Here is a 17,500-nt window from a genome sequence, read left to right on the forward strand (position 1 = left end):
CGACCTACGGGGCAACTTTTTCACACAGAGGATGGTACGTGTATGGGATGAGCTGCCAGAGGAAGTGGTGGAGGCTGGTACAATTGCAACATTTAAGAGGCATTTGGATGGGTATATGAATAGGAAGAGTTTGGAGGGATATGGGCCGGGTGCTGGCAGGTGGGACTAGATTGGGTTGAGATATCTGGTCGGCATGGACGGGTTGGACCGAAGGGTCTGTTTCCATGCTGTGCATCTCTATCACTCTATCACTGTCTCTAGTTTGCAGTATGGAATATTGACAAGGGAGCAGGATGTACTTGGGGCTTCATTATTAACTATCTGGTCCCCCTTGTCTATTTTGAGGTCAACCATTCCCTTTCTGCCTGCACACATAAACAGCCAGGTAAAACATCAGCCAAATGCTGACAGCTGCTGTCGAACTACAAAACCTGAAGTTGGATCTCCTCTGGCTTTACAACACTTCCTGCACAAGGGCGCCTGAGACATGAAATGCAACCTGGAGTTCCCATCTGGCACAAATGCACATTCAATAGGGCAAAAAGGAAAGGTTGTGATTGGTGGCAAGCAATCATGGTTAAATGAACTGCAGTATCACCCCCAGCATGTGATAGGCAAGAATATTAAGCGTTACAGTATCAAAGCAAGAATTAAGGTCTCAATCAACTGAGATGTAATTGAATAGTAGAGCTGAGCACAATCATCTCTTTGTTCCTATGTTTCCAAATTTTCTAAGTAAATCATCATTGCTGTAACACCTTTTACTCAATAAGAATTACTCTATTTGTCTAATATATTTAATGAAATAAAATGCCAAGACACTTCACAAGGTTTTATAAAATAAAATGAGATGCTTGGTCAGTTAAACAAAACCTTAGCCAAAAAGGTAGTTCTTAAAAAGTGTCTTATTTAAGCTTGGGACCAGGCAAGAGCAGGGTTGACCTGAGATGGAGCAGGATAGTGCAATCATGTTAAAGGCTGCAGACAAGCTCGAGAAGCATGACACAGTCTTTGTCATAGTCACTTATGATTTTGGAAAATAGCCATTTCAGTAGCATGGCAGTGGTGGAATCTGAATTGAAGTATTCCAATTTGAAATTCCAAGAAAGGTTGGAATAGATTTTGAAGATAACGACACGTTCAAGGAATTTGATAAGAAAAAGAGTGTTGTAGATAGGATGGTGGTTTGCAGGGATAGCGTGGTCTAGTGATGGATTTTTAAGGATCATGTTGACAGCGGCAGACTTAAAGGACAAGGAAGTGAAGGGAAAGAACTATTCACAATTTTGTACAGAAGAAATTGTGTGGTCTGCATCTGAGTGGAAATAGGACTAAGGAAGCAGAAAGTGGATCTTATGGGCAAAATGAGCTAAGAAAGTGCATAGAAACATAGAATCAGAAAATAGGAGCATGGGAAGATGATTTAGCCTGTCAAGGTTGCTCCACCATGAAATATGATTATGGCTGATCCTTTAACTCAATACCAGATACCTACTCTCTCCCTATACCCACTATGTCTAGAAATCTATCTCTCTTTTTCATAAGTGGCCTCCACCATGGCTTACATGGTAGAGATTTCCACAGCTTGACCACTCTCTGAATGAAGACATTTCCTATCATCACAGTTCCCAATGGTATTCCTGGTATTCTGAGACTGTGACTTCTTGTTCTAGACCCTCCAGCCAGGTGTAATATTGTTCCTGCATTCGGTATGTCCAACCCCACCAGAATTTAATGCATTTCATTGATGTTCCCTCTCATTCATCTAAACTCAAGTGAATGCAGTCCTAGTCAACGATATCTCCTCATATGACAAATCTGCTACCCAGGAATCAGCCTAGTGAACATTCGCTGACCTCTTTCTATGCCAAATATATTTTTTCTTAGGCAAGGAGACCAAATCAATGCACAGTACTCCAGGTATGGTCTCACCAAGCCCATGTACAGGGGCAGCAAGACATCCTCCCTCCTCTGCTGAAATACCCTTGCAATAAAGAACAAAATGACATTATCTAGGCCATGGCTGCACCTGCATGCTTACTTTCAGTAACTGCTAAACTAGGGAACCCAGGTCTCTTTGCACATCAACATTTCACAATCAATCAATGTTTAAATGATATGCTGCCATTCTATTTTTCCTTCCAAAGTAGATAACTTCACATTTTGTCCATGTTATACTGTATCTGCCATATATTCGTCTACTCACTCAACTTGCTTAAATTGCCTTGAAGTTTGTTTATTTCCTCCTCATAATGTGCAGCACACTTGGAAAAACTGCACATTAATCCCTCATCCAAGTAATTGATATATGTGAATAGCTGGGTCCAAACTCTGATCCCTATGATCCTCGCTAGTCACTGCGTTCCAATCTGAAAAAAAATACTTTTTCAACTCTGTTTCCTGTCTGCTAAATAATCTATGCTAGTATATTATCCCAAATTCTATTTGCTTTAAAGTTGCATGCTAGATGTGTATGCAGGATTTTATCTAAAGTTTTCTGACAATCTGACACATCTGTGAAGCTTACTGCGGTTGGAGAGAAACCAGAGGAAGATGTGAATTCAGAGCTAGGGCAACAAGGAACTTTAGAGAAAGTTTAGCAAGCTTGCATAACAGCCATTGCCTACAACCAGAGATACATATACATTCTTTTTTAAAAATATTTGTTTTGGGATGTGAACATCAATGGCAAAGCCAACTTTATTATCCCATCCTTACTTACTGTAAATAGTGGTGACAAGACACATATTACTGAATGAATTATGTATTAGAAGGTAGTTAAAAGTCACCCAGATAAGGCAGCAAATTTCCTTCCCTGAAGAGGATTAGTGAGCTAGAAGGGTTTTTACTGCAGTTTGGTAGCTTCGTCATTATTATTAATAATACTAGGATTTTACTCCAGATTAAATAATTAAATGAATTTAAATTTATCCAACTCCCATAGTGGAGATTCAAGCTCAAGTATCCAGAGTTTTGTTTTGGGCCTATGGATTACTAGGCCAGTAATGTTAACACTACACTATTGGCCCTTATATACTTCTGTCCAAAAAAAGGGGATACAGGCATTGGGAAAAGTGCCAAAAAACCCCAGGATCATACCAGAATTAAGAGGATATACCCATCAGAAAAGACTGAACATGTTGCGGTTCTTTGAAAAGAGAAGCTTGGGGGGTAACCTGTTGTTGTGAATGCATCCACCATTTGTGTGTGTGTGTGTGTGTGTAAATCTCTCCAATAAATTAGTACTGCATAGGAATCGCTGATAGTACCTATTAGGGCTTAAGGAACTCTTTTAAGGTGATGATACATACATTGTATAATCATCTTACTCAATATTATTCTTCTCCTTTAGAGTCAACGGTATGGTGGTATTGTCAATGGACTAGTAAGCCAGAGATCCAGATAATGTTCCGGAGAACCAGATTTCAAATCCTGTCTGACAGATTTTGATAACCAGATGTAAGTTCTGTAGTCCTGACATATCCACTCATAAACGTTAATGGACAATTAAACAACTCACTGAAGTAGCAGGCTCCACAAATATCCCTTTTATCAATGATAGGAAAGCTCAGCACATCAGTGCAAACGAGAAGGCTGAAGCATATGTGACAGTCTTCAGTCAGAATAAGTAATAACCTGCTCATTGACGCTCACTTTGGGTCCTGCCAGGGACACTCAGCTCCTGACTAATGGCAGCTTCACTTCAAATACAGATGAAAGAGTTGAATTCCAGAGGCAGGGTGAAAGTGAATACCATTAACATTAAGGTAACATTTGACTGACTTATTGTCCATTGCTGGTTGCCCTCAAGAAAGTGGTAGTGAGCTGCCTTCTTGAACTGCTGTCGTCCATTTGGAGCAGATAGACCTGCAATTTTGTTAGGGAGGGTGTTCCAGGATTATGACCCAGTGACGCCAAGGCAATGGCGATATATTTCCAAGTCAGTGTGATGAATGGTTTAGAGAGGAACTTGCAGGTGATGGGTATTCCCATCCACCTGTTGTCTTTGTCCTTCTAGATGGTGGTGATTGTGGATCTGGAAGGGGCTGTTTAATGAGCCTTGGTAAATTTCTGCAGTGCTTCTTCTAGATGGCTCACAATGCTGTTACTGAGCATCAGTGATGGAGAGAGTGATTGTTTGTGGATGTGGTCCCAATCATATGGCAACTTCATTCTGGATGATGTCAAGCATCCCAAGTGTTGTTAGAGCTCACTCATTTAGGCAAGTGGAGAGTATTCCAAAACATTCCTGACATGTGTCTTGTAGTTGGTGGACATGCTCTGGACAGTCATGAGGTAAACAGGATTCCTAACCTGCTAATGTAGCACTCTCTTTCAACTCTATATAGTTAGTCCAGTATAGTTTCAGATCAATGGTAACTCTAGGATGTCGATAAAAGGGGATTCAGTGATGGCAATGTCATTGAGTATCAAAGGCTGATGGGTAGATCCTCTGTTGTTGGAGATGGTCATTGCCTGGCACTTGTATGGCGTAAATGTTACTTGCCACTTGTCACCCTAAACCTTTATATTGTACTGGTCGTACTGCATTTTGATGTGGACTGCTTCAGTATCTGAGGAGTGGCAAATGGTACTGAACATTGTACAATCATTAGTGAACATCCCCACTTCTGACATTATAGTAGAATGGAGATAGCTGATAAAGTTGGATGGGTCTAGGACACTACCCTGAAGAATGCCTGCAGAGATACTCTGGAGCTGAAATGATTGACCTCCACAAATTATAACCATCTTCCTTTGTGCTACTATGATTTAAACCGGTGAAGAGATTTCTCCCGATTTCCGTTGACTCCAGTTTTTTGCTAGGGATCCTTCGTGCCACACATTGATCAAATGTCAATGGAAGTCACTCACACCTCATCTCTGGAGTTCAGCTCTTTTTTTTTCCTTGTATGAACCAAGGCTTTACTGAGGTCAAGAAATGTATGGACCTAGTGGAAACCAAACCGAGATCAGTGAGCAGGTTACAGCTAGGCAAGTGCTATTTGATAGCACTGTTTATGATACTTTCAAACTGTCTGTATACTGTTGCAGAGTAAACTGAGGCTGTAATTGATGGGGTTGGATTAGTCCTGCTTTTGTGTAGAGGACACACCTGGACAATCTTCCACATTGACAGGTAGATGCCAATACTGTAGCTGTACTAAAAAAGCTTGGCTAGGGTAACAGTGACCTTTGGGAGAAAGTGAGGACTGCAGATGCTGGAGATCAGAGTCAAGAGTGTGGTGCTGGAAAAGCACAGCCAGTCAGGCAGTATTCAAGGAGCATCAATGTTTTGGGCACAAGCCCTTCATCAGGAATAACAGTGATTTCTCATTGACGTATTAAGAAAACAAGTCATTTTCTTAAGGATCCCTCCCTTGACTTCCAGCTTTTCCATAATTACCATTGAAAATTTGCTGGTTATGTGGTTACCCATGGCTTATAACTTTGAACATGCCTAGGTATTTTGCAAATGCCCAGGGGAACCACCCTCTGTGGTCTCAAATGACCCTTCCAAGTCTCCAAGGGCTCCCTCATAAAGATTGTCAGTGTTTCACTAATTGCCTGTACTCTCCCACATGTCACTTTTCTCTCAGCGTTCCAGGATAGGTGACTCTCCCTGGAGAGTCATTTATATTGAGCCTGTCTAAGACTTCCATCTCTGTTGCAACAAAATCATTGACTTTTTACTTGGTAATCTTTGTTTGGAGAAGGCGTGTTGCTCATTACTGTCCCCAAGTCTAGACAAGAAAATATATTTTTCAGCATTTTTGGTGTCCTGTGCTCCTTCTCAGTTTCAAGTTTACTCTCATCTTTTGTGTCTTCCGTCAGTTCCCTGGACACCCTCTTACTGTAGTGCTTCTGCAAGGGAGTTTTACAGTGATGTTAAGCGTTTTTCCCGAGTCTCTCCAATCATCTAATTTACATGGTCATTCTTGTATTTATATGTGTATCCCTTATCCAGGATCATTTCAGGATTTGAACATGGTGTTTTCCCCTTTCTCATTTTTAATTTGCTTGCATAATGAACCTTTGGAGCTTATTGGACATGGGAATACACATATTTATCCAGCATGCTCAGCTTTATCCTTTATAGATCTTCCAGTTGTCTTCTACTGAAGTGTTATTGAACACCATTTTCTTCAGTTGGTTTGTCATTTAATAAAATTGGTTTAAAATGATATACATGGTTCTAGTGTGATCCCCCAGATCATGTTGAACATTGTTTCTCCCTTCAGGTGACTTTGACTTTACATCCACTTTGAGTCATTTACTATTACCAAACCGAGATCAGCATTAAATTTCATGGGAAACTTAATATGTTTAAGACTCAGTCATTGGTCAACTCTGTCTAAACTATGGATTTCCCCAGACTTTATTATAGTATCCGGGAATGGTTACAACACAGAAGATGTCATTTGACCTGTGATGTTCCTGTTCATTCTCTGCAAACATAACTCAGCTCGTATCACACACATGCCCTTCCCTGTGAATTTTTTCTCTTCAGGTTCTTGTCCAACTTTCTTTTGGAAGCCACAATTAAGTCTGCCTCCACCAAACTCTCGGTCATTGTATTTCAAATACTTAACTAATCACTGTAAAAAGGTTTTCCTCAAGACACTCTTGCTCTTTTGCCGTTGACCTTATCAGTGTCCTCTGGTTCTCAATCCTCCACCAATTGGAGCAGCTTGCCTATCTTGTATTCCCCATCATAATTTTGAACACCTCTCTCAAATCTCTTCTTAGGAGAACATCCCCAACTTCACTGATATATCCACTTAATTGAAGTCCCTCTTCCCTGAAATCATTCTTGTCAATCTTCTGTAATCTCTAAAGTCTTCACATTCTTCAAACTATATGGTGCACAGAATAGTGTGCAGTATTCCAATTGAATTCGAAGCAGTTTTCATAATGGGTTACTGTAACTTGCTTTTCCTCCATTTTTGGAACATAGAACATTACAGCGCAGTACAGGCCCTTCGGCCCTCGATGTTGTGCTGACCTGTGGAACTAATTTGAAGCCTATCTATCCTACACTATTCCATTTTCTTCCATATGTTTATCCAATGACCATTTAAATGCCTTAAAAGTTGGCAAGTCTACTGCTGTTGCAGGCAGTGCGTTCCACACCAGTACTACTCTCTGAGTAAAAAAACTACCTCTGACATCTGTCCTATATCTATCATCCCCAAACTTAAAGCTATGTCCCCTTGTGCTAGCTATCACCATCTGAGGAAAAGGTTCTCACTATTCACCCTATCTAACTCTCTGATTAATATAATATGTCTTAATTTAATCACTTCTCAACCTTCTCTCTAACGAAAACAGCCTCAAGTCCCTCAGTCTTTCTTCATAAGACCTTCCCTCCATACCAGGCAACATCCTAGTAAATCTCCTCTGAACCCTTTCCAAGACCTGCACATCCTTCCTATAATGTGGTGACCAGAACTGTACACAATACTCCAAGTGCGGCTGCATCAGAGTTTTGTACAGGTGCAGCATGACCTTGTGGCTCCAAAACTCAATCCCTCTACCAATAAAAGCTAACATACTGTATGCCTTCTTAACAACCTGATCAACCTCATGGTAACTTTCAGGGATTAATGTACGTGGACACTGAGATCTCTCTGCTCATCTACACTACCAAGAATCTTACCATTAGCCCAGTACTGTTTATTCCTGTTGCTCCTTCTAAAGTGAATCACCTCATACTTTACCACTTTAAACTCCGTTTGCCATCTCTCAGCCAGCACTGCAGCTTATCTTTGTCCCTCTGTAACCTGAAACATCCTTCAGCATTATCCACAACTCTACCCGAACTTATTTGCTAACCCATCCTTCTATGCCCTCATCTCGGTCATTTTATAAAAATGACAAACAGTGGTAGTCCCAAAACACCACTAGTAACTGAACTCCAGGATGAACATTTTTCATCAAATACCACCCTCTGTCTTCTTTCAGCTAGCCAATTTCTGATCCAAACCACTAAATCACCCTCAACCCCATGCTTCTGTGTTTTGTGCAATAGCCCACCATGCGGAACCTTATCAAACGCCTTACCAAAATCCATATACACCACATCAACCATTTTACCCTCATCCACCTGTTTGGTCATCATCTCAAAGACCTCAATAAGGTTTGTGAGATATGACCTAACCTTCACAAAAACGTGTTGACTATCCCTAATCAACTTATTCCCATCTCTTATAACCTTTTCCGTACTTTACCCACAACCGAAGTAAGGCTCACAGGTCTATAATTACCAGGGTTGTCTCTACTCCCCTTCTCGAACAAGGGGACAATATTTGCTATCCTGCAGTCTTCTGGCACTATTCCTGTAGACAATGATAACATACAGATCAAAGCCAAAGGCTCTGCAATCTCCTCCCTGGCTTCCCAGAGAAATCTAGGATAAATCCCATCCAGCCCAGGGGACTTATCTATGTTCACACTTTTCAAAATTGCTAACACCTCCTCCTTGTAGCCTGTATCTCAGTATTCTCCTCGACAACATTGTCTTTTTCCAGTGTGAATACTGATGAAAACATTTCATTTAGCACCTCCCCTATCTCCTCTGACTGCACGCACAACTTCCCACTACTATCCTTGATTGGCCCTAATCTTTCCTCCAGTCATTCTTTTATTCCTGATATACCTATCGAAGGCCTTAGCGTTTTCCTTGATCCAATCTGTCAACAACTTCTCATGCCCCTCCTGACTCTTCTTTGCTCTCTCTTTAGGGTTTTTCTGGCTAATTTGTAACCCTCAAGTACTCTAACTGAGCCTTCACGCCTCATCCTAACATAAGCTGCCTTCTTCCTCTTGACAAGAGATTCAACTTCTTTCATAAACCATGGCTCCTTTGCTCGACCGCTTCCTCCCTGCCTGACAGATACATACTTATCAAGGACATGCAGTAGCTGTTCCTTGAATAAGCTCCACATTTCAATTGTGCCCATCCCCTGCATTTCCTTCCCCATCCAATGCATCCTAAATCTTGCCTAATCGCATCATAATTGCCTTTCCCCCAGCAATAACTCTTGCCCTGCATTATATACCTATCCATTTCCATTGCTGAAGTAAACATAACTGAATTGTGATCACTTTCACCAAGGTGCTCACCTACCTCCAAATCTAGCACCTGGCCAGGTTCATTACCCAGTACCAAATCCTTTGTAGGATTGTCTACATACTGTGTCAGGAAACCATCCTGCACACATTGGACAAAAGCTGACCTGTCAAAAGTACTCAACCTATAGTATTTCCAGTCAATATTTGGAAAATTAAAGTCCCCCATAACAACTACCCTGTTACGCTCAATCCTATCCGGAATTGTCTTTGCTATCCTTTCCTCTACATCTCTGGAACTATTCGGAGGCGTATGGAAAACTCCCAACAGGGTGACTTCTCCTTTCCTGTTTCTAACCTCAGCCCATACTGCCTCAGTCGATGAGTCCTCAAACATCCTTTCTGCCACCGTAATACTGTCCTTAACTAACAATGCCACACCTTTCCCTCTTTTACCACCTTCCCTGTTCTTACTGAAACATCTAAACGCCGGAACCGGCAACAACTATTCCTGTCCCTGCTCTATCCATGTCTCTGAAATGGCCACAACATCGAAGTCCCAGGTACCAACCCATGCTGCAAGTTCACCCACCTTATTCCGGATTCTCCTGCCATTGAAGTATACTTCAAACCACCTTCCTGCTTGCCGGTGAACTCTTGTGATCTTGAAACCTTATTTCTGACCTCACTACTCTCAACTTCCTGGACACTGGAACTACATCCCCCTGCTGAATTAGTTTAAACTGTCCCAAAAAGCATTAGCACATCTCCCCCAATCCCGACCTCCCCAGGATATTGGTACCCCTCTGGTTCAGGTGTAGAACATCCTGTTTGTAGAGGTCCCACCTACCCCAGAATGAGCCCCAATTATCCAGGTATCCAAAACCCTCCCTCCTGCACCGTCCCTGCAGCCACATGTTCAACTCCTGTCTCTCCCTGTTCCTCGCCTCGCTAGCACGTGGCACAGGCAACAAATCAGAGATCACAACTCTGTTCTAGCACTAAGCTGTCACCCTAGTTCCCTGAATTTCTGCCTTAAATCCTCCATCCCTTTTCCTACTGTGTCGTTAGTATGTATGTGGACCATGACTTGGAGCTGCTCATTTGTCCATGTATATAGTCCAGATTCCCATATGTCTTTTAAAACACTTTCTCAACCTGCCTTGCAACATTCAATTATTTGTGCAATATACTCCCAGGTTCCTGTATCCCGTTCAAAATTGTATCTTGATTTTATGTTGCCTGTTCTCATCCTATTAATATGTATTATATCATACATTTTTGCATTGAAGTTTAATCTGTTATTTGTCATCCCGTTCCATCAGCTTGTTAATACCCTCTTGAAGTGCATCATTATAACCTCATAGTTCATGAAAATTCCAAGTTTTGCACCTAAAATTTTGAAATTGTGTCCAACAGGGTCGAAAATCTGTAACTCCCTTTCTAACAGCACAGTGAGAGTACCTTCACCCCATGTACTGTAGTATTTCAAGAAGCTGGCTAACGTCCTTGAGGGCAATTGGGGATAGTGAGTAAATGATGGCCTTATCAGTGATGTTCACATTCCTAGATTGGAAATATTGAAAACATTTGTCTGGGTAACTAATATACATCAACTCCTGGAAAAGCCCACTGAGTATCTTTTAATCAGCCCAAAAACCACCCATTCGACAGTTCTTCCCATTTCCCGGCACTCAGCTAACATATTCACAGTTCCATTCACACATGGGCTTCAATCTGTGGGGTTATTTTAAACGTACCATTAAAACATCTTTCCTAAATCTGTACAGTTTGCTCTTCAAGCTAATAAAGTCGCCTGTGGTGGAAATTTATAATGTACGTACCTCAAATGTTTCTAGTGTCGATATCTCCTCATTGAAGCACATGCTCTTGCCACGGATCCCTGCCCATTATATCTGACAAGATTATTCCTGAGAATTTAAACTGTACCTTCAGACTGTTTTCACTGATGCTTGTTGATACTGTTTGTTTGTTTTACTTCAGCTTACCTCACATCTTTTCTAGAAGTAATGGGTATACATACAACAAATTTAGACATCTTTGTATTTTAGTTAAGAAAGATAACACAAAGCTATCCACAACTTGGTTCCATGATGGTTAGTTTCACTTGGACATGGGATAGAACGACTGTTTTGGTAGATAGAAATCTTAGTACAGCACAAGAGAAGCATGTAAAATTTGAGGTCAGACAAGCTGAGTGGACAGTTTTATAACCACCTCAGGAATCCTGACACTCCACATCACAGTCAGCACATATTTCACATAATAATGCACTCAGTGCATTAAAAAATTCCTACATAGCCCCAAGTGCAGAGTGCTATGAGAGGGGGATTTCCACACATGCCTGATTTCATATTCCAGGCACCCCACTCCACCCACACAATAATACAGAGGACTTTCCTGTTATGGTAGGTGTGCACATTTCCAGCAACTACATGAACAGCAGTGAGTCACTGGGTGGAATCTGATGAAGGGATCAAGTCACTTATATGTAGACTAGTGAATACCCATGAGTGAATTGGAGGCTGGAATTTGTCAAGAGGTTTATGTAGTTTATATGTAGAACAACAGATGCACTTGGTATTACAAAGTTTAGCATCTAATCAAAGTGTTTGAATAAGTTTATATGTAGAATGATAGCAATTGAGGAATGAGTCACAGGCTGTAAGAGACTTGATGGATTTATAGGCAGAATAGGAAAAGCACAAGAGTAGGTTAGAGGCTTGGATTTGGGTTTGGATGATGTGGGAGCAGATTTTGACTTTGTGATGCTCTGTGATATCCCATAGTCTCAGGGTCCATGGCATATCTGAGCTAGAGATATGATCTGGATAACGATGGGCAGGGTCGAGGCAAAACCACCTCAAAGTCCAAGGGATGGAATTGAGGGAAATTAGAGGTCTATGACATACTAGTAATACTATAACGGACCGCAAAAGACACTTGGGTACAATTTGTCAGTTTACCCACTCGTGGTGTGTTCTTCACAAGATCTGATGAAACAGACAGAGAGAAAAGGGAACTTTTACTGAAATAAACCACTAGATTGCTATCCCTGCAGAACACGTACTCTGAATAAAGGGCCCCATTTGAAATGTAACCTCTTTCTCTGTATGTGTGTTAACATGTATATTTGTAGCACTTCCTGTTTTTATTTCAAATTCACAACATTTCATTTTTACTTATTTCTGTGGCTAGTGATGTATATTTAAAATTAGGTAAGTATTTGAAAAAGAGATTTGAATTTATATCACACTTTTCACATTTTCCGGATGTCTCAGCATTTTTGAGGCGTGGTCACTGTATAATAGGAAATGCGGCAGCTAATTTGTGTACTGCAAGTTCTTTCAAGCAGCAATGTGATAATGACCAGATAATTTGGTTTTGTAAAATTGGTTGAGGGCTGGATGCTGCCTAGGACACTACAGTTATAACTCCCTTGCCATGGTATATGAGAGAACATGGGTCTCAGCTAAGTGTCTTATCCAACAGTGCAGGTAGTTCTATACTGAAGTGTCCATACTGGTTAATGTGCCTAATCCCTGGAGTGGATTTTATCCCACAGCTTTCAACTGAGAGGTAAATGTGCAACCATCTAAACTATGGATTATATTCAATTTTGGATCATTCATGAATTCAAGCATATGGGTAGGATTAATTAGTCACATAAGAAGCGTGTTTGCATTCATGTGGGATGTCATATCCTGACAATGATTTGTGAGCAATCACTGGGACCATATTGTATGGTCAAGTCTCTGCACAGAGGGTACATTGGAAAATTGCTGTGAAGCCCCCACTTGGATCGATTGCTGATCCAAAGCCATTACAGAGCCTTGAATAATAACCTCTTGGATGAGCTGCTGGCATAAATGTCACTATATCATAAAAAAAAGGACAATTGCACAAATCGTAAGGTGATCATTCCATTATGTTGACAGTAATCACAGAGACTATTCAACTCAAAATGAGTCATACCTGATGAGTGAATTGTTGACTAATCTAACTCTTTACATCTAAAAATACATCAGGCACGAAGCTGTTTGGTTGGTCTTGCCTCCCTATATCTCAGGAAGCAGTCACACCTGGTCAATTAAGTACCACAAATTCAGTCAGTGGCCGGATATAGCAGGGTGTGACTGCAAGTGAGGCACATTGAGGGATCCTGCATTCAGGAACAGAGGAGCTTCAGTTCTCGACCTTGTCCAATAGATATGAGGTACTTCCTCCCTGTGTGGATGAGTAAGATGGTGATAGGAAGGATGAGCCAGCTGACCACAGCACCATAGCACAGGAGGCCATTCAAGAGGGGAGAGTAAAAAGACAAGTGGTAGCTGTGGGGGGATTTTATAATTAGGGGAATAGATAGCATCCTTTGTAAGCAGGATAGAGAGTCCCACATTGTGTGTTGCCTGCCTGGTACCAGAGTGCAGGACATTTCTTCTGACTGGCTTGAAAGGATGTTGGGGAGAGCTGGGACCAGTGTTCTAGCGCAAAGGATAAATAGAGTGGTCAATAGAACTTTAAACTAAAAAGTAAGGGGGAAGGGAAGGGAAAAACTCCAAGAAGTTTAATGGCCAATGGGAAACAAAGCAGCAGGTTAACAGCTGCTTGGATACAACTGTTTGGAAAAGTATGACAAAAATGAAAAGAAAGGAGAACTCAGGAGAGGTTATTAAAGCCACCAGTACAGATAATAGGACAGAGTGTTTGGAAAGCGATAAGAATCAAACTTCAAGCACACTGGATAAATGAATGACAATGAGAAGAGGAACAGTAAATACAGGACTGAAGGTGTTGTATCTGAATGTACGCAGCCTATGAAATAAGGTAAATGAGCATGTGGTGCAGATCAAAATTGGCAGGTATGACGTGATGGCCATCACAGAGATGTGGCTGCAAGGAGATCAGGACTGGGAGCTAAATATCCAAGGATATACATCCTATTGGAAACACAGGCATGTGGGCAAAGGGGCTGGAGTTGCCTTGTTAGTACGAAATAAAATTAAATCAGTAGCAAGAAACAACATTGGGTCAGATGATATAAAAGCAGGAATGTACTTTTGTAGCTTCATGAAGCTCTGGTCAGACCACATTTAAAGTATTGTGAGCAATTTTGGTCCACAAAGCTCAGGAAGGATGTATAGGCTCTGAAGTGGGTTCAGAGGAGGTTCATGAGAATAATCCCAGGAATGAAAGACTTAACTTTTGAGGAACATTTGACAATTCTGGGTCTGTACTCAGTGGAGTTTAAAAGGATGAGTGGGGATCTAATTAAAATATACAGAATATTGAATGGCCTGGATTGAGTGGACATTGCGAAGATGTTTCCATTGGGAGCAGAGAGTAGGACCCAAGGGCATTGCCTTAGAGTAAAGGAAGACCCCTTAGAACAGGGGTAAGCAGAAACTTCTTCAGCCAGAGAGTGGTGAATTTGTAGAATGCATTGCCACAGAAGGCTGTGGAGGGCAAGTCATTGAGTATATTTAAGACTGAGATAGAAAGTGGAAGAATGGGGTTGTGAAACTTGTGAATGGCAGAGCAGACTCAATGGGCTGAATGGCCTAATTTCTGCTCCTCTGTCTTATGTCTTATCCCTCTCTTTAGAATACTATTATGCTAATCAGAGTGATTGCTATCAACTAGGAATAAAATGTTTCACTAGCAAAAGCCTATAGGGCACAGAATGCTATAAACTCTCAGCAAAACAAGTCTGCCTTGTACCAGACTTGGGAGAAACCAATGACTGTGTCCTAACCAATATTAAACTGACATTGCCAGAGTTGTAACTCCTGTCAGCTGCTGAACCACCATGATCATCACAGTGAAAACTGACCCTGTCTTCATTAAACATATATGCACAAGCTATTTCCAGGTATGGTCACTGTATACTGTATACACTATATACAGAGTGCTGGAACTTCCTCAGCATGAGATGACCTTCCTACCATTCAGTCTAATGTCTGCTGCCTGACCATAGATTGGGAGTTCATCTCACTCCGTTATGTATAACCGTTGCTATTGGAAGTCCAAGAATGTTCCTTTTTGTAGCATGGGAAAAGATATTTGTACACTTGAAATATGTTCTAAGCCTATTGAGACTCATAGTTTGAGTATGATGGACCTGATGGAGGCAACTTATTAATGATAGGGGATTTGTTCCTGTTCATAGGATATCTTGTGACACTAGAAAGGCCACATTGTTTTTGTTACTTCATGGGATATAGGCATCACCCAAGAGGCCAATATTTCTTGCCCATTAATAATTGCCTTTATGAAAGTTGTGGTAAACTGCCTTCTTGAATCATGGTTAAAAATCACAGGTACTACCACCTGATGAAGGAGCGTCGCTCTGAAAGCTAGTGCTTCCAATTAAACCTGTTGGACTATAACCTGGTGTTGTGTGATTTTTAACTTTGTACACCTCAATCCAACACCGGCATCTCCAAATCATTCTTGAATCATGGCAGTCCATGTTGTATAGGTATATTTCTATTATTGTTATGGAAAAAGCCATAGTATTTTGACTTAGCAGTAGTGAAAGAATGGCAATAAGTTCTAAGTCAGGATGGTGTGTGGTTTGGAAAGGAACTTGCAAGTGTTAGTGTTTCCATGTATGTGCTGCCCTTGTCCTTCTATGAGGCAGAGGTTGCATGTTTTAAAGATGCTGTTGAAGGAGCCTTCGCTGTCGCATTGTATCTTGTAGATAGTACATATTTCTGCCGTTGTGTATTGATGATGGAGGAGGTGAATATGAAGGTGTGGGAGTACCAATCAGTTTGGTTGCTTTTGTCATGGATAATGTCACGTTTCTTGAGTGTTGTTGAAGTTGCACTCATCCAGGCAAGTGGGGAAAATTCTGTCACTCGCCCAACTTGTGCCTTCTAAATGGTTGACAGGTTTTGAAGAATCAAGAGATGGGAAACTTAGCCTCTGACCTGCTCTCTTAGCCACGGTATTTATATGGCAGGGTCAATTCAGTTTCTGGTTACCACTTCAGACCTTATTATGACAGGTAGATCTTTGACGAAGTGGCTGAACATGGTTGGGCATGCATGTCCTCACTGGTTATAGGAAGTCCATTGGTGTTAAATGTGATTTTCCCATTGTAAGGAATGGATGGTAACTATATGCAAGGAGCTAATTACAGGTAGCCCCCCCCATATTCATGGGTGATACGTTTCAAGACCTCCCGCGGATACCCAAAAGTATGGATAGTAGCAAACCCTATCATTTAAATGGAAATGTACCTCCCCAGCAGCCCCCTGGAATTATTTCTGGAATGTTCCATGAAATATTTTCAGGCCGCGGTAAACCGTGGAAATCGAATCCACGGATATGGGGATTCTACTGTAATTAAAGGCCTGAAAACGGGACTGGTGGCTACTAGTGACCATTAGGTTGATAAACTGAAAACAAAAAATACAGATTAGGCAGCATCTGAGGAGAGAGAGCAAACTAAGGTTTCAAGTCGAGATAATTCATTAGCTCTGACCTACTGTGATTTCCAGCATTTTCTGTTTTCAGTACAGATTCCAGGATCTGCAGTAATTTGTTCCTACATTAGGTTGATAAAGTGCTTATCTGAAACAGTGGCCCACTTAATGCATAGTGATTGATACTTTTGTGATTGATTACAATGGACATGGGGAACAGTTTATAAATACCATTCACATCGTGGAAATTGTATTTCTATAGCATCTGTTTTTATCTTGGGATGCCCCAAAGCACTTAACGTGCTGTAAAGCCGTTTTTGAAATTAAATGCATATGCTACTATACTATATGGGAAAACATCAACCATATAGAGCAGATTGTCAGGGCTCTTGTGGCTTAGTGATAGCTACCTCTGCGCCAAAATGACCAGGTTCAAGCCGCACCTGCCCATGACCTGGGTTGTAAAATGTCTTTGGCTACTTAATTAAAAATACCAATAAAGCAAGCTAGTAGACATGTAATCCAGTAATCCCCCCCATGTAATCCCTCACATTAGCAAAGCAGTTCAACTTCTACCACTATCTATCACTATCTCGATGTTGAACTCTGTTTAGGGATTTCTCATTTAGGGTCATTATTATATTAATATAAATTTATACAGATAAAATTGGGAGGGGTGGGGCTGGTGACTCAGTGGTTAGCACTGCTGCTTCACAGCGCAAGGGACCTGGGTTCAATTCCACTCTCAGGCAACTGTCTGTCTGTGTGGAGTTTGCACATCCACCCCATGTCCTGTACAGCCGCAACATGACCTCCCAACTCCTGTACTCAATACTCTGACCAATAAAGGAAAGCATACCAAACGCCTTCTTCACTATCCTATCTACCTGCAACTCCACTTTCAAGGAACTATGAACCTGCACTCCAAGGTCTCTTTGTTCAGCAACACTCCCTAGGACCTTACCATTAAGTGT

The 17,500-nt window shown here is 41.3% G+C and overlaps 1 protein-coding gene across 2 annotated transcripts in view; it reads left to right on the forward strand.

Moving 5' to 3' along the window:
• LOC122561787 (interferon regulatory factor 6-like) overlaps positions 1-17,500 on the forward strand; it is a 48,876-nt gene that overhangs the window by 6,063 nt on the left and 25,313 nt on the right. The window contains exon 2 of one of the 2 annotated variants that reach the window (XM_043713949.1): positions 3,353-3,459. The exons of the other annotated variant lie outside the window; for it this stretch is intronic. The gene's annotated coding sequence lies outside the window, so the exon portion shown is untranslated. The remainder of the gene's footprint in view (positions 1-3,352; positions 3,460-17,500) is intronic. 2 annotated transcript variants of the gene reach the window in all.

Source organism: Chiloscyllium plagiosum, chromosome 23 (assembly GCF_004010195.1).
Source record: "Chiloscyllium plagiosum isolate BGI_BamShark_2017 chromosome 23, ASM401019v2, whole genome shotgun sequence".
Lineage (NCBI taxonomy): Eukaryota > Metazoa > Chordata > Chondrichthyes > Orectolobiformes > Hemiscylliidae > Chiloscyllium > Chiloscyllium plagiosum.